The 23,369-nt window shown below is 43.1% G+C and overlaps 1 protein-coding gene across 8 annotated transcripts in view; it reads left to right on the top strand.

Moving 5' to 3' along the window:
* The window catches only part of PRKN (parkin RBR E3 ubiquitin protein ligase), a 1,238,243-nt gene that overhangs the window by 785,701 nt on the left and 429,173 nt on the right, over window positions 1-23,369 (top strand). The window lies entirely within an intron of this gene.

Below are 23,369 nucleotides of genomic sequence, written 5' to 3'. Positions count from 1 at the left end.
GGTGTGCATTCTTTCTGTCTTTTGGCTGTTATGAATGATGCTGTTGCAGACATTGGATACTTGTTTCTGTCTGGACGTATGTGTTCATTTCTCTTGGAGTGCAGTTTTGGGATTATATGGTAATTCTACCTCGTAAGGAACCAACAAACTGTCTCCCACAGCCGCTTCGTCATTTTACATTTCCACTACCAGCGTAGAAGGGTTCTTATTTCTCCACATTCTCACCAACACTTGCTATTAAATTTTTCTATTTTTTAAGTAGCCATCTTATTAAATATAAAGTGGCGTCTCATGGTTTTGATGTGTGTTTCCTTAATGACCACTGATGGTGAAGCTTCTCACATGCTCACTTGCCACTTGTACATCTTCTCTGGAGAAACGTCTGTTCAAGTCCTCGGCCTGTTTTTCATTGGGTCGTTTGTCTTTTAGTTGTTGTAAGAGCTCTTTATTTATTCTGGATGCTAGGGCCTCACCGTTACATGACTTGCAAGCATTTCCCCCATTCTGAGTCTTTTCACTTTCTTTACAATGTCCTTTGATACACAAAAGTTTTAAATTTTGATAAAGTCCAATTTATATTTTTTGTTGCTTGTGCCTTTGATGTCAAACTTTAGAATATAGTCCCAAATCCCATTTCATGAAGATTTACCCCTATGCTTTTTCTAATAGCTTAGCTCTTATATTTAGGTCATTGATTCCTTTTAAGTTGATTTCTATATATGGAGTGTGGCAGGGGGTCTGGTTCCTTTAAAAATAGGAAATGGCTTTAGAAATCACAGCCCTAGTGCTGGGTGTGCTCACTATTACGAGGTTGGTCACTCTTTCTAGGCCGAGCTGAAAGAGCTAGGAGACATGCATTTTTTAAAAGGTGAAAACTGCATTTGTACTGACATTTTCACTTTATATCCAGGGTTATGGAATTCTTACTTGAAGTCACTGATCTTAAAACTGTCATTGCTTCCTCACTTAGCAAAAAAATCTCATTTCTGAGTGATATTAACATAATTACTCATTTGTCTCATTTCATAATACGTATACAGTAGTATCTGTTTCAGAATACCAACACCATCACCAAAGTGTGATTACTGAACACAGTGTTAAAGCAGTTTATTTTGTCATTAGGGCATATTGTTATAGGGATATAGAGTCATGTACAGTGACTGTATAATTATGTCACCAATTTCACACATATTTTTAACTATTTTAAAATGTATTTTGTTTTCATAGTTTATATTTTTATATTTATATAAAATATTAACATGATTCCAAAATCAAAGCTATGAAATAATTATGTTCAAAGAAATACAAATTTTATTTCCATTCTCTTGAATATTCCTTTCTCTATGTGTAGACCTCTATTTGAAAAAGCTCCCATTTTAAAACGCATAAACAGATTATAGATGATATAGATATTGAAGAGATTTGAATCTTAAGTAAAAAGTAGAATACTGTGCATATCTGTCTCCACCTTCCTTTTTTTTTTAAACTGTACATTATATATTCTGTATATCTCTCCCTAGTAATATGTGTGTATTTTCTTCACAGAAAAAGTAGCATTATTGAATTCCATTTGGTGGTTATACTTTACTGTTCCCATATGGTAAACACTTAGTTTTCATTTTTTTTTTTATTACAAATATTGGTACAACCAATAGACTTGTATACACGTGTATTTTCATAGTCTTGATCAGAGTATCACTGAGATGGATTCCTAGAGTGGAACTGCTGTATTGAAGGGAAAAATATGTATTTATTTTTATGTTTCCAAACTCTTCTCCCCAAAAGTGTGCTGTCTTCCATTCTCACCAGTGACGTGTAAGAGCAGCAGGTCCCACACCACCTCACCAACAGAGCAGCCACAGGCCTTTGGGGGCCACTTTCCAATCTTACCTTTGCAAAAATGGCATTTCCACATGCATATTTTTTCTTATTTTGAACGAGGCTGAGTATCTTAAGTTTAAGATCCTTTTACACTTCTTTTTCTCCATCACTTAAAAAAATCTCACCTTTTTATCAAGGGATAGGCTAAGTGAATATATTATATTTTTTTTTTTCTTTACAAGTATTTTCTATATAGGACACATTTGACAGTCCCTTACAGCAGCAGGAAAAGCTAACGAGGTTCAGTCTCTCATATTTTTATAACGAATGTGTGTCAACTAGCTTTTACTTTGCTATTTCTTTGCCAAAGGATAACTGACAGCTTCTAAGTGAAATAAAATATTTGCCTGGTTAAGCTGTATCTCATTGAAATGCATTATATGAATTTACTATGGTTAGTTATCTTTTAAATACCATTTTTTTACATTAACTGTGTTAATGACATTTTTATAACTCTATGCATTCCTGAGTTCGTCTTCTTCATTTTAACTGTGAATGAGGTAGGGAATGAATGAGTTTTAAATATGCTTACTTTGCATGTTTTTTTGGGGGGAATCCTTTCAAATATTTTAGTGACTATATCTACTTTATTACCATATAAATGTAATATTCCATAAAGTCTTGCTTTTGTTTTTTAAAAGGCCACTTACCATTGAGAAAGAATCTTCTCTAACACATCTTTGCTTTCATGTTTAACAGGAGGCAGAAAGCTGCCTATCTGTACATTTTGTTATTAAAAGAGAATGTAGCAAATAACCACAAACTGAGACAGGCTGGAAACAGCGGTTCTGCTGGGTGGTAAACCTCCTACACTGCGCAGTTCATGCCGAGGCTTGCTTCTTCACATCCTCTGGTGCTTTAATATGTGTCTCCAAAAGTGCTCACTCATAACAAAACGCAGTTCAGCTCGTCACTGTATTACTTGCCGTGTATTATTCCAGCCTTCTTTATTTTATAATTTGAGGACTCAAATTATATTATCAATATTTGACATGTTACCTGAAAACAGGTCTTCTGATGCTATTGTAGTTTCTTGCTGTTGTAAAAGACAACCTGAATTGTCTTGACTGTTCGCTCAGCAGAGGTGCTCCTCACATTTATTACTTGCTTAGTTTCTAAATGCCGTGCTGTGTGTCATAGCTTCAGACCTTCCTCAGTTTATATCTCAGAGCTTATTGTAATCAGAAGATGAAGTGCCCTGTTAAGGGTAATAGTTCCTCACAGTGTTGAGGACCACTGTTCTCTTCTTTGGCTTCTGCTTTACTTGCTTAGTGCTATCTTTAATTAATGGTTTCTCTGCAAGAAGCTCGAGCCTTTTAAAGTCACTTAAGTATTTTAACAGAGCTGGTTGGGTGAACATGAGAGAATTCGTCCCTAATTCTTTTAGCCAAGGGCAGATGCTGCTGCTGCTGCTGCTGCTGCTAAATCGCTTCAGTCGTGTCCGACTGTGACCCCATAGATGGCAGCCTACCAGGCTCCTCTGTCCCTGGGATTCTCCAGGCAAGAACACTGGAGTGGGTTGCCGTTTCCTTCTCCAATGCATGGAAGTGAAAAGTGAAAGTGACATCGCTCAGTCGTGTCTGACTCTTCGCAACCCCATGGACTGCAGCCCACCAGGCTCCTCCGTCCATGGGATTTTCCAGGCAAGGGTACTGGAGTCGGGTGCCATTGCCTGCAGATAATGCTCTCCAAAAGGGATCTGATAAAGCAAGGCTTTCTAGGAGCCTGTGTCATAGGACTCCCCTGCCCCTCAGGATGTCCCCCGTACAGTTCATGACATGCGATTATTTGATTTGCAGACCAAGGTATGAAATACCAGTATAGGCCCTAATATGGACTGCCATAAACCGGTGAGTCGCTTACACATATCCTTGGATGTGGACAAAACACTGGAGAAGCCAAATTCAAATCCTGACTCTGAGACTCACTCCCTGTGTGATTTAGGGCAAGTTACTTAACCTTGATTTGCCTCAGTTTCACTTTAAGGTAAAACAGGGGCAGTACAATAACATCTAGCTTATCCGCTCTTATGTAGATGAATTAAAATAATGCCACATAAAGCACTTTTCAGTTAAATGCTGAAGACGCTGGGCGTGTGGTAAATATTGGCTTTTGTTATTTTGTTGCTACATAAGCATGTATTCCCACAGTATGTATAAAATGTACCTGTGCATGTATGTGTATACTGACAAAAGAGCATGTATTTAAACATTCTTTATTTTATTTATTTATTTTTTACAATATATTTAACTGTAGGTTGATGTTTCCTGCTATTTAATGCATAAAATCAGCCAATTATCAAGCATTACTCACCTCTCCAGCTGTCTGGCCATCTTTTCCCCTTGGTTTATTTGACTTTGACTTGACTCTCAGCATGAAACAACACACGTACTATAAAGTAGAAAGTTAACAGAAATGGAAAATCAAAGCTTTTTGAACTATAAATAGAAACAGCAGACTATCAGAAACAAGAATTTATCAAACTCATGTTATTTCCATGGCACAGTCTGCTCCCAAGGTGGGGTTAATTAAAAAGTTAGGTTAATTAACATCTAAGAGTCTTATAAATAAAACTTAGTATGTATGAAAAGCAAAAAATCATGGTTCGTTTCCATAAGGGAACTGAGAATGTACTGAAAGGGCGTCTTCCTGGGAGCTGGATTACTCCAGCAAGGCTCAGCGTCTACACCAGATCCACACAGTAGGGTCAGTGTGTTACTGGTCCCGTGTAGCAGGGTGCTGTGAAGCATCTTCTTGCCTGCCCTTGGACGACCTCACAGGTCCGTGTAAAACGACTGGACCGCAAGCGTCAGACCCAGGGTTATCACTGGCTTTGGACACTTGGGAGCACATCTTGTTGGTTTCCCTGAAGAGATGTGCCTTTACACCACGTCAGTTTAAAACGCCTTGTCAAATGGTTTTAGGACCCTGTGATGACGACTAGCTTTCTTGCGGATTATAGTTCTTCCAAGAAAATTAAAGCAAGATTAGTTTATAGAAGCAAAGGGCATTTACTGATAAATTCATAACTTTCTTAATTTTTATTCTATATTAAAGTATAATTGAACAATGTTGTGTTTCAGGTGTACTGCAAAATGATTCAGTTATATATATATATTTTTTCAAATTTTTTTCCGATTTAGGTTATTACAAGATATTGAGCAGAGCTCCCTGTCCTTCTACACTAGGTTCTTGTTGATCATCTGTTTTAGATATAGTAGTCTGTATGTGTCCGTCCCAAACTCCCAGTTTATCCCTTCCTTTTAACTACGAAGTGGAAGTGAAAGTGGCTCAGTCGTGTCCAACTCTTTGCAACCCCATGGACTGTACAGTCCATGGGATTCCCCAGGCCAGAATACTGGAGTGGGTAGCCTTTCCCTCCTCCAGAGGATCTTGCCAACCCAGGGATCAAACCCACGTCCCCCGCATTGCAGGTGGATTCTTGACCAGCTGAGCTATCAGGGAAGCCTATTTAACTATGAAGGTCCTATCTAACCACAAGTGATGAATATTCTCACAGTGGACATGCAGCTTGAATTCACTCCTTCAGTTTTCTGGCTGTGGGTTTCACATGAAGAGATAAATGGGAGTCTCACTGGTAAATAAAATTTGGATTTGCATGGTGGTTGTATTCCTACTTTGATGCTCACAAAACGCATGTGTTATTTTGTTAGAGTGACATGGGTATGACGTCAAATAGGTGTCTGTCTCTTGCACAGCCCTGTTTGAGATTGTTCTTCCTCAGTTTGTGGTAAATGCAGCTATTCAACCCTCACACCTCCCCAAATCTATACAAAACAGCCCTTTCCTTAAAATCCATTATTTAGTATATCCAGAACCTGGGGAACAAGCCATTCATTAGGGTTTAAATAGTGACATGATGAGTAAAATGTCAGTTTTTTACTTCCCTGGTGGCTCAGACGGTAAAGAGTCTGCCTGCAATGCAGGAAACCTGGATTCAATCCCTGGGTCGGGAAGATCCCCTGGAGAAGGAAATGGCAACCCACTCCAGTATTCTTGACTAGAAAATCCCATGGATGGAGGAGCTTAGTGGGCTACAGTCCATGGGGTCACAAAGAGTCGGACAGGACCCAGCAACTAAAACACACACACGTGAGTAAAAAACACAGATTAACACAGATCAGTTTTCTGGGACTATTAACTATATATCAAAAAGTAGAGACTGTAAGTAGAATTAGCAAACAATTAAATATTTTTCAAATTACACTGGTTCCATATAAGCCACAAGAGAGCTAGATAAAGCAGTTATTTCTGTTGCTGTGTGACTCACATACCAAATGTCCAGCTAACAGTATCCATGTAAATCCACCATATCTGCATAAAAGTCCAACACCCCTTACCCTCAAAATGTCTGTAATAAGATGTTCTTTGTTCCAAACCTGATCTTCTAAATCTTTTCCAACCTCCTTAAGCTAAATGCCTTCAAAGCTCTATTTTAGACAGATGCCTTCTTCAAGGTGTGACCAGTCAACAGTGAACCAACTATTTCCATTGCCATAATTTTTATGATGAACAATTAAAACTGCCTCAAAATACCATTCAAGTAGAAATCCTGCTTCTTTTGTATGAGCTCCTCATTTGACCAGAAATTATGTTATGCTATTTATAAGAGTGGAATGCTGAATTTTGTTTCCCTGATAGTTAAAAATAAGTCATGATTAGAGCCCTTACTGAGTACTTTCCCTGTATAAGGTCCCACTGGGATGCTTACATACATACATTCATTTAATCCCCACAAAGCCCTGTTGGGCTGGATGTTGTCATTCTTCCAGTTTAGAGATGAAGACTTTGAGGCTCACAGAAGTTAACTAAACTGCACATGGTATTGCAGCTGGTATGTAACAGAACCGGTATTTATCCAGCTAGCTGTGGCTCTAGAAGTGTGCTCTTAATCACTAGTTCAGTTCAGTTCAGTCGCTCAGTCGTGTCTGACTCCTTGTGACCCCATGAATCGCAGCACGCCACGCCTCCCCATTCATCACCAACTCCCAGAGTTCACCCAAACTCATGTGCATCGAGCTGGTGATGCCATCCAGCATCTCATCCTTCTCCTCCTTATCACTAGATAGCATACTAAAAAGCAGAGACATCACTTTGCAACAAAGGTCTGTCTAGTCAAAGCTGTGGTTTTTCCAGTGGTCATGTATGGATGTGAGAGTTGGACCATCAAGAAAGCTGAGCGCAAAAGAATTGATGCTTTTGAACTGTGCTGTTGGAGAAGACTCTTGAGAGTCCCTTGGATTGGAAGGACTCACGCTGAAGCTGAAACTCCAATACTTTGGCCACTTGATGTGAAGAACTGGCTCATTGGAAAATACCCTGATACTGGGAAGGATTGAAGACGGGAGGAAAAAGGGATGACAGAGGATGAGATGGTTGGATGGCATCACTGACTCCATGGACATGAGTTTGAGTAAGCTCCAGAAGTTGGTGATGGACAGGGAACCCTGGTGTCCATAGGGTCTCCAAAGAGTCAGACGCGACTGAGCAACTGAACTGAACAGAACTGAACTGATGTTATTTAGTCATCTAGTTGCGGCTTTAGAAGTGTGCTCTTAATCACTGTACAAGTCGATAAGCCTGTAAACACCAAAGTGCCATACCTCTAAAAGCTCTATGGGAAAGAGCATCAGGGGAGGAGTGTCTCTAATTTGCGGCACTTTTTTCATATTTAAACCAGAAGCAAACTTGACAAGTAGGAATTCTCTGTATTTTTCAGAGGAAGAAATACAGGCTTAGTAGGATTGAGTCAGAGAACAAGATGGCACCCCACTCCAGTACTCTTGCCTGGAAAATGCCATGGATGAAGGAGCCTAGTATGCGGCAGTCCATGGGGTCACTCAGAGTCAGACAGGACTGAGTGGCTTTCCTTTCACTTTTCACTTTCCTGCACTGGAGAAGGAAATGGCAACCCACTCCAGTGTTCTTGCCTGGAGAATCCCAGGGACGGGGGAGCCTGGTGGGCTGCCGTCTATGGGGTCTCGCAGAGTCAGACACAACTGAAGTGACTTAGCAGCAGCAGCAGCAGGATTGAGTGAGCAGCATCACAGAGTCAGGAAGGGTTGAGCTGAGATTTCAACCCCTGGTTGCACCGAAGCTCTGTGTTTTTCCCCACCCCCACCCTGTTTCTCTCTGGACTGTGCTTCTCAGCCTGCACTGCGCATTTCAATAACATGGCAGTTTGCTTGTTTGTTAATTTTCAATTGGAGGATAATCGCTTTACAATGTTGTGTCGGCTTCCTCCATGCCACAATTCGAAGATGGCACAAGTCGCAGTGCCCAGGCCATGCCTGCAGCCGCCTGGATTAGGACCTCTGGGGCCGGCTGTCGTATCTGATAGAGGCCCCACATTTAAAAGTTTGAGCACTTCTTCCAGGTGAGTGTTCTCTGGGTAGTGAGGTATTTTCCATGGGAGATCGTAGCATTAATAAGCCTGAAAATACTCCCACTGCCCTTACCTGTTTTCCCACGAGTGATATGACTTTCTATCCAGCATAAGGTTTTTCAATAAACATTAAGGGTGTTGAAAAAGAGGTGGACAAACACGGACAAAATGGCCTGTTTCCAGGGCCTCTGACAAACTCTTGCACGAAGTTAAGGGCTTCGGGGAAAACTTCATAATTACTGTGAAATATTGGCTGTGTTTTTGCTGTATCTACTGTTATTACATTCCTTACTAGGAATGAATTTGAAGTGCCAAAGCCCTTTGCGGATCTGCTCTTAGCACGGAGTGTCACTCACCCACCTTGGTGGAGTCTCAGGGATTTAGGCAGATTTATTTTAGAATTCAGGCTTCCCAGGTGGCATTAGTGGGAATGAACCCACTTGCCAATGAAGGAGACATAACAGACGCAGATTCAGTCCCTGGGTGTGAAAGATCCCCTGGAGGAGGGCATGGCAACCCATTCCAATATTCTTGCCTGGAGAATCCCCATGGACAGAAGAGCCTGGCAGGCTGCAGTCCATGGAGTCTCGAGAGGCAGACATGACTGAAGTGACTTGGCACGCCGACACATTTTAAAGAGCAGCTAAAATAAAAATAGAATTCACATGATGAAGACTCTGGAAATTGTGTTTTCCTCTAGTCCACTGTGTGTCCTGGTACACAGGTGTCCTGTAGCTTTGGGGTGTCCCAGGGCAGCTCCCCCCTTCCCTGTAATGTGGGGCGCGAGTGCACCCCCTCTCTGCCTTCAGCACTTGCCCTTTGTTTCCTTTCTCCTCGCAGTCCACTTTTCATACAGTTCCCGTCTTCATGTAACATAGAATGACATGTCTATGCTGACACGCACCGACCTCAGTCCCGTAGTGTCCTAAGTGTCTGGTCAGTGATTTTACATACGTGCACGCTAAGCATACAGTAGTCATGTGTGGATGTGAGAGGTGGACTGTAAAGGAAGCTGAGCACCAAAGACTTGGTGCTTTTGAACTTGGAGAAGACTCTTGAGAGTCCCTGGGACTGCAAGAAGATCCAACCAGTCCATCCTAAAGGAGATCAGTCCTGAATATTCTTTGGAAGAACTGATGCTGAAACTGAAGCTCCAATACTTTGGCCACCTGATGTGAAGAACTGGCTCATTGGAAAAGACCCTGATGCTGGGAAAGATTGAAGGCGGGAGGAGAAGGAGACAACAGAGGATGAGATGGTTGGATGGCATCACCAACTCAACGGACATGGGTTTGAGTAAACTCTGGGAGTTGGTGATGGACAGGGAAGCCTGGCATGCTGCAGTCCATGGGGTCCCAATAAGTCGGATAGTACTGAATGACTACTGAACTGATGCTAAGTTTGTTCAGTCATGTCCCACTCTTTGCAGCCTCATGGACTATAACTCTGCCAGACTCCTCCGTCCATGGGACTCTGCAGGCAAGAATATTGGAGTGGGTAGCCATGCCCTCCTCCAGGGAACAGTCCCAACGCAGGGATCAAGCCCGTGTGTCTTGTTCTTTGCCACTAGCACCACCTGGGAAGCGATAATGCATGAGGCAGATCGTTCTGGCCTTTGAGAAACAGGAATACTCTTGATGTCTGCAGAGTCAAGAAGACCTGTTCCTAGACAACTTTTCAGGAGGCTAAGCATAAAACCCAACATACATGATAGTTTTGGCTCTTGAACATTGCTTTCCCAAATACACACAAATAATCCAAGTCCATATCATTTCTAAAACCACATCGAAAAGTAGGAAGTATATTAAAAGATAGATCACCAAACAAGGTGTGTAATCGGTCACTACATATACTGAAAACTCAGTATAATTAGTTGCTAAAGAATTGCTACTTTAAAGCATAATATATAACATGATGGACATATATTCAAATGAGGTAAAATATGAATTTAAATATTTCTGAAAAGTGATTTGGCAAGTCATATTAGAGCTCTGAAATGTTAGCAAACTGCCTAGAAGCCTGTCCATGCACACATTCTCTAAATGTTGCAAATATTCAAGGGTGCGGGCCCATGACAAGGGCAGAGAAGGAGACAGGTGCAGGCAGGAGGGTTGAAGGGCAAAGGGGAAAATGGAAGTGAGAACAAATGACAGATTGAGGGGCCTTCCACAGGCTGGTGAGAGTGTGCTGTGCACAGAATGATCGAACACAACTTACATCTAAATCCTTTAAAAAACTAAAAATCAAAATATGCAGCCTGTCCTCCTCCTAGCCCCTCAGTTCAGTTCAGTTCAGTCATGTCCGACTCTGTGACCCCATGGACTGCGGCATACCAGGCCTCCCTGTCCATCAGCAACTCCTGGAGCTTGCTCAAACTCCTGTCCATCTCATCCTCTGTCGTCCCCTTCTTCTCCTGCCTTCAATTTTTGCCAGCATCAGAATCTTTTCAAATGAGTCAGTTCTTCATATCAGGAGGCCAAAGATCTTGACAAATTGTAATAGCCACTGTGAAGATGGCAGCAGAGAATCCAAGCAGCTGACGAGCTTGCCATCCAAAGCCAATGTTCTTTCTGCCTCAAAATTACTTGAAATTAAATCAAACTTCCTAATTTTCTGAGGTTAATGCTGCTAAACTTTTTGTTCTTTCTTTGGGGGGTGGTTTAATAATTCTGGTAGCTTTCCTTTGGTTTGGATGTATGAGGCAGGGGAATGTCAGGATGGTAACCTAACTTCTCTAACAAAATCGAGGCCGATCAGAATGCAGGTTGATTGTCATGGTGTCATGCTCCAGGGCAGGCTGGCTGGAGGTGGGGGTGGGGGGCTGTGCCTGACACCATCATTCAGGGGGTCAGACTCAGCCTCCTGTCACCTAGGGCTTCTGCTGTTCTCAGCGGCCCCGGAGTCCCCACAGCGCCCTCTTCACCCAGGCGGGCGGGCAGAGGAAGCCAGAGCAGGAGCATCGAATGGAGGCGGGGGTTGTGGGCGGGGAGGGTTGGTTAGAGACCAGGCCTGGGAACGGTCCCCATCACTTAGTCCCATAGTCCTTATTCCAGAACTCAGCCGCATGGCCCCACCCAACCACACAGGGTGAGGGGTGGGAGACCTGGAGTGGGGGGCTTTGGTCTGGCTGTGTGCGCAGGAGGAAAAGCAGACAGGACTGCAGGCCCACAGCCCTCTCTCTCACTGGCAGAGAGGATGGAGAACGTAAAACTTATTGAATGGCTTTCAGCTTTCCTTTCCCCACCTGAGATCGGCACAGCACTCCATCACGGAGCTTCTTTAAAAGGAGTGACTGGTACACGGACAAGGACAGCAGACAGAGCTGCAGGACGGAGCTGATGGCCTTCAGGAGCTCACTGTAGCCGGGTCCACAGGCTCTGTCTGTGCAGGCGGGTGTCTGGCCTTCGAAAGGCTGCCTGTGTGGAACCCTACTTCACTGGGGACTAGAGGCCTGCACATCTGTCTGATGCTTGCGTGCGTCTTTAGAGTTTTACAAATGAAGGGACTCTGCCGCTTTGAGGTGTTACCAGCAGCAGAATTGCTCTGTTTCTCTTCCAGAGGAGCCCCGTGTCCCAGTAAGTGAAAGTGAAAGTGTTGACCAAGTCCGACTCTTTGTGACCCCGTGGACTGTCGCCTGCCAGGCTCCTCTGTACATGAAATTCTCCAGGCAAGAATGCTGGAGTGGGTTGGGTCTCCCATGTTTCAGGTGGATTCTTACCACCTGAGCCACCAGGGAAGCCCGTGTTCCAGTAAACCTCACCCCAATTCTCACTTTCTCAGGTTTCTACTTTTTCCAAATCGCCTTTCGCCTTTTCTTGCATCTTATTAAGTAGTTAAAAATAAAATAGCATTTTAAATAACAGAAGTAAAGTGGTAATGCCTTGAATAGCTAGCAGGAGGCAGAGACAATTTCTTTCCACCTACTTCTGCCCTGAACTCTTAACAAGAGCATTCTACCTTTGTTTTATAAGGTCAAAAGCAAACCATTTTCAAGTATGAATTTATTACTTATCCAAAGAATTCTAGAAAGCTGCTTATAAATCCTTAAGATAGCACCAAGAGTTGTTCAGAACAGCTGTCCTTAGTCTTTCCTCTTCTTTTTATTAGAGTGTATATTCCCTGTTCCTCTCCCTGGCCTTCTTGGCAGCCGGCATGGTTTTCGAGTCTGTGCACTTGGCATTAACAGTACAGAAGGAGCTCTCCTGAGGCTGGAAGGATCATAATCAGAGTCAGTAGAATGTTAACTGACCTGTAAGTGCATCATTTTAAATGGCTTGAGGTGTTTGTACCTTTATTATGAGACATACTAGGCATACCAGTCCCTTCTAAAGGAGATCAGTCCTGGGTGTTCATTGGAAGGACTAATGTTGAAGCTGAAACTCCAACACTTTGGCCACCTGATGCGAAGGGCTGACTCATTTGGAAAGACCCTGATGCTGGGAAAGATTGAAGGCAGGAGGAGAAGGGGACAACAGAGGATGAGACGGTTAGATGGCATCACCGACTCAATGGACATGGGTTTGGGTGGAGTCCGGGAGTTGGTGATGAACAGGGTGGCCTCGCATGCTGCCGTTCATGGGGTCCCAAAGAGTCGGACATGACTGAGCGGCTGAACTGAACTGAGCTGAACTATGCATACACAACAGTGTTTAAACACATTGATATTGTTACATGTAGATTTGTATCATCACGGAGAACCTCTGTAACCACAACCCAAATCAGGAAAAGCTGTACCGCCAACAGTCCAGACACCCTCCATGTGCCCTCCTCAATCCCAGCCTTCATGCAACTATTATCTTTTTCTTTTTTTGCCACGAGGCATGTGCGATCTTCGTTCCCTGACCAGAGATTGAACCCATGTCCCTTACATTGGAAGCATGAGTCTTAACCACTGGACCACTAGGCAAAGTGAAAGTCGCTCAGTCGTGTCCAACTCTTTGCAACCCCATGGACTGTAGCCCACCAGGCTCCTCTGTCCATGGACTTCTCCAGGCAAGAATACTGGAGTGGGTTGCCATTCCCTTCTCCAGGGAATCTTCTTGATCCAGGGATCAAACCTGGGTCTCCCACATTGCAGGCAGATTCTTTACTGTCTGAGCCACCAGGGAAGCCCAAGGACCAGCAGGGAACTCCCGATGCAAATGTTATCTTGACTTTTGTGATATTCATCACCTTGCTTTTCCTGTAACATCACACCTATGTCTATACTCCTCTGCTGCTGCTGCTAAGTCGCTTCAGTCGTGTCCGACTCTGTGCGATCCCATAGACAGCAGCCCACCGGGCTCCCCCGTCCATGGCAAGAACACTGGAGTGGGTTGCCATTTCCTTCTCCAATGCATGAAAGTTAAAAGTGAAAGTGAAGTCGCTCAGTCGTGTCCGACCCTCAGCGACCCCATGGACTGCAGCCCACCAGGCTCCTCCATCCGTGGGATTTTCCAGGCAAGAGTACTGGAGTGGGGTGCCATACTCCTCTAGATAATACAAATATTTCCTTGCTTTTAACTTTCAAATGGCTGCTTGACTGGTTTTGCCAGCGTCCATTCCAGTTATATCTTCAGAAAGCTCTGAGCACATGAACGACGTATTCCAGTGTTGTTATTCCGTTATTACTTTTGTTACATATACTGTGTTAATCACACTAGAGAATAGCTTTGCTTCTGATTATCTTCCTCATCTCAGGTGCTGTCCTGTGTGAAAACAGTTTTGGGTCAGCTGTTTCGGCAGGTGCATTTTGAGTTCCCATTTAGAGATATAAAAGCAAACTGAGGTAGGGACTCTGAAGAGTTACTTGGGCAAGAAGATCAATTTTATCACTATTTGGTGAAAATAAGTCTTACACTTAGATTATGAATTTTAAAAAGTACAGCCCACTAACTGTTAAATGTACTCCTTCATTGCTGAGTAATTCTAGGCTCCACTGTCGACCGCTTTGCATTTCATTCTGTGGCCGCTCCACGGCAGCTGTCCCACGCTTTACATCAGAGCATTTCAGCCGCTGAGGACCGCCTAAGGAGAGGCTGACTTCCAGCTGCCAAAGAGGCGACTGGCAGAGGGCAGAGAGTGAGAGCCACCAGGGCCAGACCCTCTGCGTCCGCTATGCTGTGTCTCGGGAAAGAGCTTTGCCCTATCTTCATGAGCCACACATTTGCTGAGCTTGTCGCAGTTTTACCCTGGACAAATTGGGGCTATTTGTGGCCTCTAGGTCAGGAAAATTTAAGTTTATTTGAGACAGAAATTGCTTTGGATTTTAAGTTCACATTCCTGATTTGGACAGATGTTGCCTTTTTAAAAATAGTTCCAGTTGAAGAATTTGTTTTCCTTTATTACTTCCTCGTCATTGTCCACGAGCTGTGTTCACTGCCTCCTGGTGAATGGGGTTAGTTCTGTCTGTTACTTTGGCCACTTGAAACACACACACACACACACACACACACACACACAGTCACCGTGACAAAACTTTATTCTTCCTTACTGTGTGATGTCTTGTATTAATGAGACTTCATGCATAGAAATTGCTATGAGCTGGTGACCTCCAACTATCTTTGAAATAATTAATAATGTGCTTAGAGGGGTTGATTTACATATTCATGAGAGTTTATATCACTGAGTTGCTAAGGAGCACAGTGAAACAATTTAATGTTTTAAATGCAGATCAATTTAGCAAGAGGAGGAGTGGTTTAACATTTTAGTGTCAAGATGGAAATAAATATATGATATCTGAATCAAGTAATTATGTTATATATTCCCAGGAAAATGTGAACATCTGCCAGGCCATCTTCTATGCTCTATTACTGACTCCACTTAGGAGTTTGGAAAATTAATATTTCTTATATTTTCAGCTTTTCAAGCTTTTACTAGAAGTCTTGGAGTTATATATTTATAGAGGGAAACACTGTGTGAAAAGAGTGGAAATATTGAAAGGAGGGGGGTCAGGGATAGCGTTCGAGGAAGTGGTTACCATTTTGTCTGCCTTCGTTCTGAAACCGTGTTCTCTCTCCCCTCCTACCCCGCTTCCCCGGCTGCCAGTAATGGATCTTCCTTGCCGTTGCCGTGTGAAGGCTTTTGTCATTGTCCCTCTGCAACTGTCATCGTGTCTGTTCATCTCCTCTTGTATTGCATGGTTGGAGGACATAATCTGCTCAATGCACGTGAGTTTGAACAAGCTCTGGGAGATAGTGAAGGACAGAGAAGTCTGGCCTGCTGCCGTCCTTGGGGTCTCAAAGAGTTGGCCACGACTGAGCAGCTGAACAACAACGACGCTGTATTAGTTTTCTAGGGCCACCACAGCAAGATACTACGGACTGGGTGGCTTAAATAGCAGAAACCTATGCTCACAGTTAAGAGGCTGGCACTCCAAGGGCAAGGTGCCAGCAGGTTTGTTTCCATGGAGGACTCTCCCCCTGGCCTGGGCACCGCTGCCGTCATGATGTATGTCCCCTCACACGGTCGTCTCACCGTGTGTACAGCTTGGGGTCTCTGTGTCTGCTCATGTCCTTTGGTAAGGACACAAGTCAGATCAGACTAGAGCCCACCCTAATGCTCTCATAGCTTCCGGTTACCTCTTAAGGCTCTGTCTCCAAATACGGTCACATTCTGAGGTTGGGGCTTCAGCATATGAATTTTTGAGGGACACAATTTCATCTGTTATAGCCACCTTTGAGACTCTGAAGCAGTTTCTGAATACTTGGCCCCCAGAGTCTGAGACCGCTCCACTGAACATGGGCCCTGTGTACATGCTCTGCTCCTGAGATGTGGATTCTTCTTCACCCCTCGTCTCCCCACTCCCCACCACCTGGGCTCTCCCCACCACCCAGGCTCTCCCCACCACCCGCACTCAGCCGTGTCTGGTTTCCCAGGTAGCAACATCCGTATGCCTGAGGAATGCAGGACATTTTTTTTGCAAATTATCTAATTTTAAAATCTGGGCTCCCTGACAAACATTTCAGGAAGGATCCTCTGAACTTTTCCATCCTTTGTAAAAATAAAAATACAGTGATCATCTCTGAGATGGAGGTGGTCATGATAGCATTCGCAGCCCTTAGTCTTTGGTTCCCCCAAACCAAGGCCCCTGAAGAAAGCTCGGCTGGATACTGTACTCTAAAGGGCCTAACCAACAGAACCTGAATATCACAGCTGACTCACAAATGCAGCTCAATTCTCAGTTCAGTTCAGTCGCTCGGTCGAGTCCAACTCTTTGCAACCCCATAGACTGCAGCACGCCAGGCCTCCCTCTCCATTACCAACTCCTGGAGTTTACTCAAACTCATGTCCTTTGAGTCAGTGATGCCATCCAGCCATCTCATCCTCTGTCGTCCCCTTCTCCTCCTGCCCCCAATCCCTCCCAGCATCAGGGTCTTTTCCGATGAGTCAGTTCTTTGCATCACATGGCCAAAGTATTGGAGTTTCGGCTTCAGCATCAATCCTTCCATTGAACACCCAGAACTGATTTCCTTCAGGATGGACTAGTTGGATTTCCTTGCAGTCCAAGGGACTCTTAAGAGTCTTCTCCAAAACCACAATTTAAAAGCATCAATTCTTCGGCGCTTAGATTTCTCTGTAGTCCTATTCTCACATCCATACATGACCACTGGAAACACCACAGCCTTGACTAGATGGACCTTTGTTGGCAAAGTAATGCCTCTGCTTTATAATATGCTGTCTAGGTTGGTCAACATTTTTCTTCCAAGGAGTAATCTCTTTGAATTTCATGGCTGCAGTCACCATCTGCAGTGATTTGGAACTCTTCTAGTCTGGGGCAAGTGGGCTCAAACTCATGTCCTTTGAGTCAGTGATGCCATCCACCCATCTCATCCTCTGTCATCCCCTTCTCCTCCTGCCCCCAATCCCTCCCAGCATCAGAGTCTTTTCCAATGAGTTAACTTTTCTTATGAGGTGGCCAAAGTACTGGAGCTTCAGCTTTAGCATCATTCCTTCCAAAGAAATCCCAGGGCTGATCTCCTTCAGAATGTACCGGTTGGATCTCCTTGCAGTCCAAGGGACTCTCAAGAGTCTTCTCCAACACCACAGTTCAAAAGCATCAATTCTTTGGCGCTCGGCTTTCTTCACAGTCCAACTCTCACATCCATACGTGACCACTGGAAAAATCATAGCCTTGACTAGACAGACCTTTGTTGGTAAAGTAATGTCTCTGCTTTTGAATATGCCATCTAGGTTTGTCATAACTTTTCTTCCAATGAGTAAGCGTTTCACACATTCAGTTCAGTTCAGTTCAGTCGCTCAGTCATGTCTGACTCTCTGCGACCCCATGAATCGCAGCACACCAGGCCTCCCAGTCTATCACCAACTCCCAGAGTTCACTCAGACTCACATCCATCGATTAGAGGGATACAATTCTATTCAAATTCCCATCGACTGTAAACTAGAATACACTGCAACATATCCAGGGACATAAAGCAAGTTGCAAAAATTTTATGGTCTAAGGGTATTGAAATCAATAGGAGGGTCTGCTCTCTTATCACTGTCTTACCTTTTTTCATCTGCAGGACTTCTTCCACCTCATAAAATGCTGAGATCCTTGACTGTTGTCCCCTAAACCAAGAGTTACTTTTTACTTCTATGACATTTATCAGATTCCAGGTGAAAAACCAAATCCAATCAGTGAGTAAAAAAAAGTACCTGTTAATAGATGTACAAGATCCTCACATCTATGTGGTTAGATCAGTGGTTATCGAACTGTGTTCCATGGAACCAAGAGAATAGGGGTTGTCCACATAGCACGTCAAGGATGATTTTATGTAGAAGGAAATGGGCGAGCAGAAGCAGTGTGCGTCAGTTATTCCTGTTCTATTAACTTAGGTGCTATGTCAGTACTTATCAAGATGACACTAGGCAAAAGAGAAGGTCTATAGTCAAGTCATAGCAGAAACTTTGTTTTAAGTAGTTTAGTTTTCTTTACAGAACATTTTCTGAAGAGTAAAAGAACTATACACTTTGCACTGTGAATTAAAATAGCATAATTTAAAAGTAGCAAAATCCAAATTTTAATTGCCCTGTAGAATTGACATAGAGGGGAAACTTGAGTTTGTTACTGTTAAAGTATTCTTTATAGAATATTTTTAGTAGGGCATAAAAGAATTTGAGGCACTTCACCTTCTAAAACAACTCAAAGCAATTTTTCCTTTGAATTTCTTACTCCTTGTTTTAATTTGAATGTGCTCATTTCGGTTAGAGACTGTTAACTTTCTATTATTCCCTTCCATTAAATCAGTGGTCTTGGTGAGTTTTTATCGTTTGTACATAGCTAGGCAAATAGTAAAAGATGTTGGTTCAGAGGGAGCAAGATTTCTTGTTGATGAAATACCACCACCATCATCAGAGTTTATTTACCTAATATACCACTTTAAAAGGTACTGTTTCAGGAACCGGGTGTTGCATTCATGCTAGGCATAATTTCTGTACCTACCTTCATATCAATAGGAGTAATTACCTATGAAGTATGCTTAACTGTACTTACATGCTAAGTGTAGCACACTCGGTATAAATCAACAACAGTTAAATTCAAACTTTATTTTTCAAAGAAACCTCTAGGTTGCAATTTTGCCATTCTTCTTTCTGATCCAAAAAAATAAAACTAAATCATGGTAGGCAAACAGCCATAAAGCTGATAATGAGATTTGCAACCAGCTCAGACACAACCTAAATCATGAGAAAGTTTAAAAGTCCTGTTATTTATTTTCCACTATGTCTGAAATCCGGAAAACCCCTGTTCAGGGAAAAGGAGGCCCACCTTGCCATTTGAACAGGAGGCTGGCACAAGTACTTCTGTTTTTTATGCTCTACACCCCAACTTATATGGTGTGTTTATGAGAAAGTTAGAGGAACACTGACAATTGCAGAAGCTTTTGTGGGGGATGATAATCATTAACAGGAATATTCTGTTTACAAGAGAGCCTGAAATGAGACTCAAGTAAATAATAAGCATTTCAGAAAATAACCCAGTTACATGTTTAACCACTCCAAGGCATTCTCGTCTCCTGGGAAAATAGCATGCATTTTAGAAAATTGCTTATAATTGTGAATTGTGTGTTTGCAAAGGAACTCAGTGTGCTGATAGGAAGCACATTTGTCAGAGCTTAGCAATGGAGTCTTTTTTTTTATTAAGGACTTTAAATAAATATGAGAGAAACATTTGCAGTTGGTTTCCAGATGCCAATAAAATATGTTTCTGAATCTTTGACACACTATTCTAGAAAAGACAACGGAGCTATTTTGATTCCTGAGGGATTTAATTCAAAGAACACTTGAAGGCATTTAGCTATTGTTTTAAGCATGCACTTTTCCTATGAGACTCTACATTGTAAGGAGACAGAATTCTAAGTTGCAAATATTAATTATTCATACTACAGAAAGCACCCTAATAACTTTACTCTTCTTATTTCATGTTCCTGCTATAGTTCAGTCGCTCAGTGTGTCCAGCCCCATGGACAGCAGCATACCAGGCTTCCCTGTCTTTCACCAATCTCAGAGTTTGCTCATACTCATGTCCGTGGAGTCAGTTATGCCATCCAACCACCTTATCCTCTGTCATCCCCTTCTCCTGCCTTCAATCTTTCCCAGCATCAAGGTCTATTCCAAAGAGTTAGCTCTTAGCATCAGCATCAGTCCTTCCAATGAATATTCAGAATTGATTTCCTTTAGGATTGACTGGTTGGATATCCTTGCAGTACAAGGGATTCTCAAGAGTCTTCTCCAACACCACAGTTCAAAAGCATCAATTCTTTGACGCTCAGCCTTCTTTATGGTCCAGCTCTCATATCCATACATGACAACTGGAAAAACCATATCTTTGTCTAGATGGAACTTTGTGGGCAAAATAATGTCTCTGCTTTTTAATATGCTGTCTAGGTTGGTCATTGCTTTTCTTCCAAGGAGCAAGCATCTTTGAATTTCATGGCTGAAGTCACCATCTGCAGTGATTTTGGAGCCCGAAAAAATAAAGTCTATCACTGTTTTCATTGTTTCCCCAACTATATGCAGTGAAGTGGTGGGACCAGACGCCGTGATCTTCACCTTTTGAATGTTGAGTTCTAAGCCAGGTTTTTCACTCTCCTCTTTCACCTTCATCACGAGGCTCTTTAGTTCCTCTTTTATTTCTGCCATGAGGATCATGTCATCTGCACATCTGAGGTAATTGATATTTCTCCTGGCAATCTTGATTCCAGCTTGTGCTTCATCCAGCCCAGCATTTCGCATGATGTACTCTGCATATAAGTTAAATAAGCAGGGTGACAATATACAGCCTTGACATACCCCTTTCCCTATTTGGAACCAGTCTGTTGTTCCATGACTGGTTCTAACTGTTGCTTCTTGACCTGCATACAGGTTTCACAGGAGGCAGCTAAGTTCTGGTATTCCCATCTCTTGAAGAATTTTCCAGTTTGTTGTGATTCACACAGTCAAAGGCTATGGCATAGTCAGTGAAACAGAGCTAAATGTTTTTTCTGGAATTCTCTTGCTTTTCCTATGATCCAGTGGATGTTGGCAAATTTGATCTCTGGTTCCTCTGCCTTTTCTAAATACAGCTTGTACCTCTGGAAGTTCTCGGTTCATGTACTATTGAAGCTTAGCTTGGAGGATTTTGAGCTTACTAGCATGTGATATGGAGAAGACAATGGCACTCCACTCCAGTACTCTTGCCTGGAAAATCCATGGACAGAGGAGCCTTCCAGTCCATGGGGTCGCTGAGGGTCCGACATGACTAAGCGACTTCACTTTCACTTTTCACTTTCATGCATTGGAGAAAAAGAACACCCACTCCAGTGTTCTTGCCTGGAGAATCCCAGGGACAGTGGAGCCTGGTGGGCTGCCGTCTGTGGGGTCACACAGAGTCAGACATGACTGAAGCGACTTAGCAGCAGCAGCAGCATGTGATATGAGTGCAATTGTGTGGTAGTTTGAGCATTCTTTGGCATTGCCTTTCTTTGGAATTGGAATGAAAACTGACCTTTTCCAGTCCTGTGGCCACTGCTGAGTTTTCCAAGTTTGGTGGCATACTGAGTGCAGCACTTTAGCAGCAGCATCTTTTAGGATTTTAATTAGCTCAGCTGGAATTCCATCACCTGCACTAGCTTTGCTAATAGTGATGCTTCCTAAGGCCCACTTGACCTCACATTCCAGGATATCTGGCTCTAGGTGAGTGATCACATCATCGTGGTTATCTGGATCATTAAGATCTCTTTTGTATAATTCTTCTGTGTATCCTTGCCATCTCTTCTTAATATCTTCTCCAGGGGATCTTCCTGACCCAGGGGTCAAACTCAGGTGTCCTGCGTTGCAGCCAGATTCTTTACCATCTGAGCCACCAGGGAAGCCCAGTGAGAATGCTAATAATATGGAATTCTTTGAATTCCTCCGGCTGAACTTGCTTTGGGGTTATGCTGTCACATCACCGTGAAGGACAGTTGAACAGACAGATTCAGAATCTCTTCCTGTAGGTTCCTCGGAGGGTTGTGTCCAGTAACACAGTGTCAACTCATTGAAGAAACCTCTCCTGTGAGAACCAAGTCCCTTGTGGTTTCAGGGACAGAAGCCTGACATAAAGAGAGAAGAGTACTGTTAGGGATGGAGTTTTCTTGCTGCCCAGGGACAGACAGGTGTGGGAAAGACTCCTTGTCCATCCCGTTTGCCTCTGCCTCTCTCCTTCCTTCCTTTCTTGCTGTAAACCAGGTTCCTTTGCTTCTTGGCCTCCAGAGCAGGAACCTGCCATCCTTCTTTCGCTCCCAAACTGAAATTGACAAAGTCTCATGCCTTGGTCAGCTGACTCGTTTCATTAAAAGATATCACACCTTTGGAAACCAGGAGCACCCGCCATCCTTCTTTCGCTCCCAAACTGAAATTAACAGTCTCATGCCTTGGTCAGCTGACTCGTTTCATTAAAAGATATTCATACCTTTGGAAACCAGGAGCAGTGCCGGACAAATGTGGCTTCTCCTGAATTCCGTGGCTACTTTCTGTGATGCCCGTGATGCAACGTGAAGGACCATGGTGTTTCCTCTGTTCCCGCCACTGGAAAGATCAGAGCCCCCAAGGTGTATTTTCAGCAAGTGTACTATTTTCGGGCAGGATCTTTCTTATGCCATCCTCAGTCTTTGGCCTTAATCATCTCTTAACTGTTTTCTATTCTCTTCAATTGTCCATCTACTTTAATCTTACTGTTTGTGTAGATTTGTACAGCAGTCTCAAATCCTTTCAAGGATGTGGCATGAATAAACTGATAAATTAAAAATCCCATTTGAAAATAGTAGGAGACTTTCCTGGTGATCCAATGATTGAGAACAACTGTGGCCTAGAATGGAGAAGGCAATGGCACCTCACTCCAGTACTCTTGCCTGGAAAATCCCATGGATGGAGGACCCTGGTAGGCTGCAGTCCATGGGGTCACTAAGAGTCGGACACGACTGAGCGATTTCACTTTAACTTTTCACTTTCATGCATTGGAGGAGGAAATGGCAACCCATTCCAGTGTTCTTGCCTGGAGAATCCCAGGGACGGGGGAGCCTGGTGGGCTGCTGTCTATTGGGTCACACAGAGTCCAACACGACTGAAGCGACTTAGCAGTGGCCTAGAATACAGCAAGAGTGCAGCAACAGTATACACAACATACCACCTGTAGAATTTTATTCTTTTTCTCTAAGCATTTATTTCATGGCTCCACAGTATATAGTGTGAATTACCTGCATGATCTAATACATAGCCACCAATCATATGTGCTCCTATATCAATTAAGTTATTTAAAATTAAAATTCAGGTTCTCCTGACCATAAAACAACTGAAAGATATCTACTAGCTACTGTATTAGAGCAAATACAGAACATTTTCACCATCAAAGAAATTTCTGTTGCACAACATGACATCAGATAGTCTGAAATTTCCTCACTAATAGCTTGAAATTAACTTATCAAAAGACCCTAACTTAGACCTTTTGATTCTTTCTTAATCTTAATTCCGGTGCTTTTGTCTTCTTGGTTTGCTTCTATGTGAAAAGAAAGTGAAAGTCACTCAGTCATGTGTGACTCTTTGTGACACCATGAACTGTATAGTCCATGGAATTCTCCAGGCCAGA

This window comes from Bos mutus, chromosome 9 (assembly GCF_027580195.1).
Source record: "Bos mutus isolate GX-2022 chromosome 9, NWIPB_WYAK_1.1, whole genome shotgun sequence".
In the NCBI taxonomy this organism is placed as follows: Eukaryota; Metazoa; Chordata; class Mammalia; order Artiodactyla; family Bovidae; genus Bos; species Bos mutus.
The sequence above is the reverse complement of the archived record's forward strand: the minus strand, read 5'-3'. Positions and strand labels throughout refer to the sequence as shown.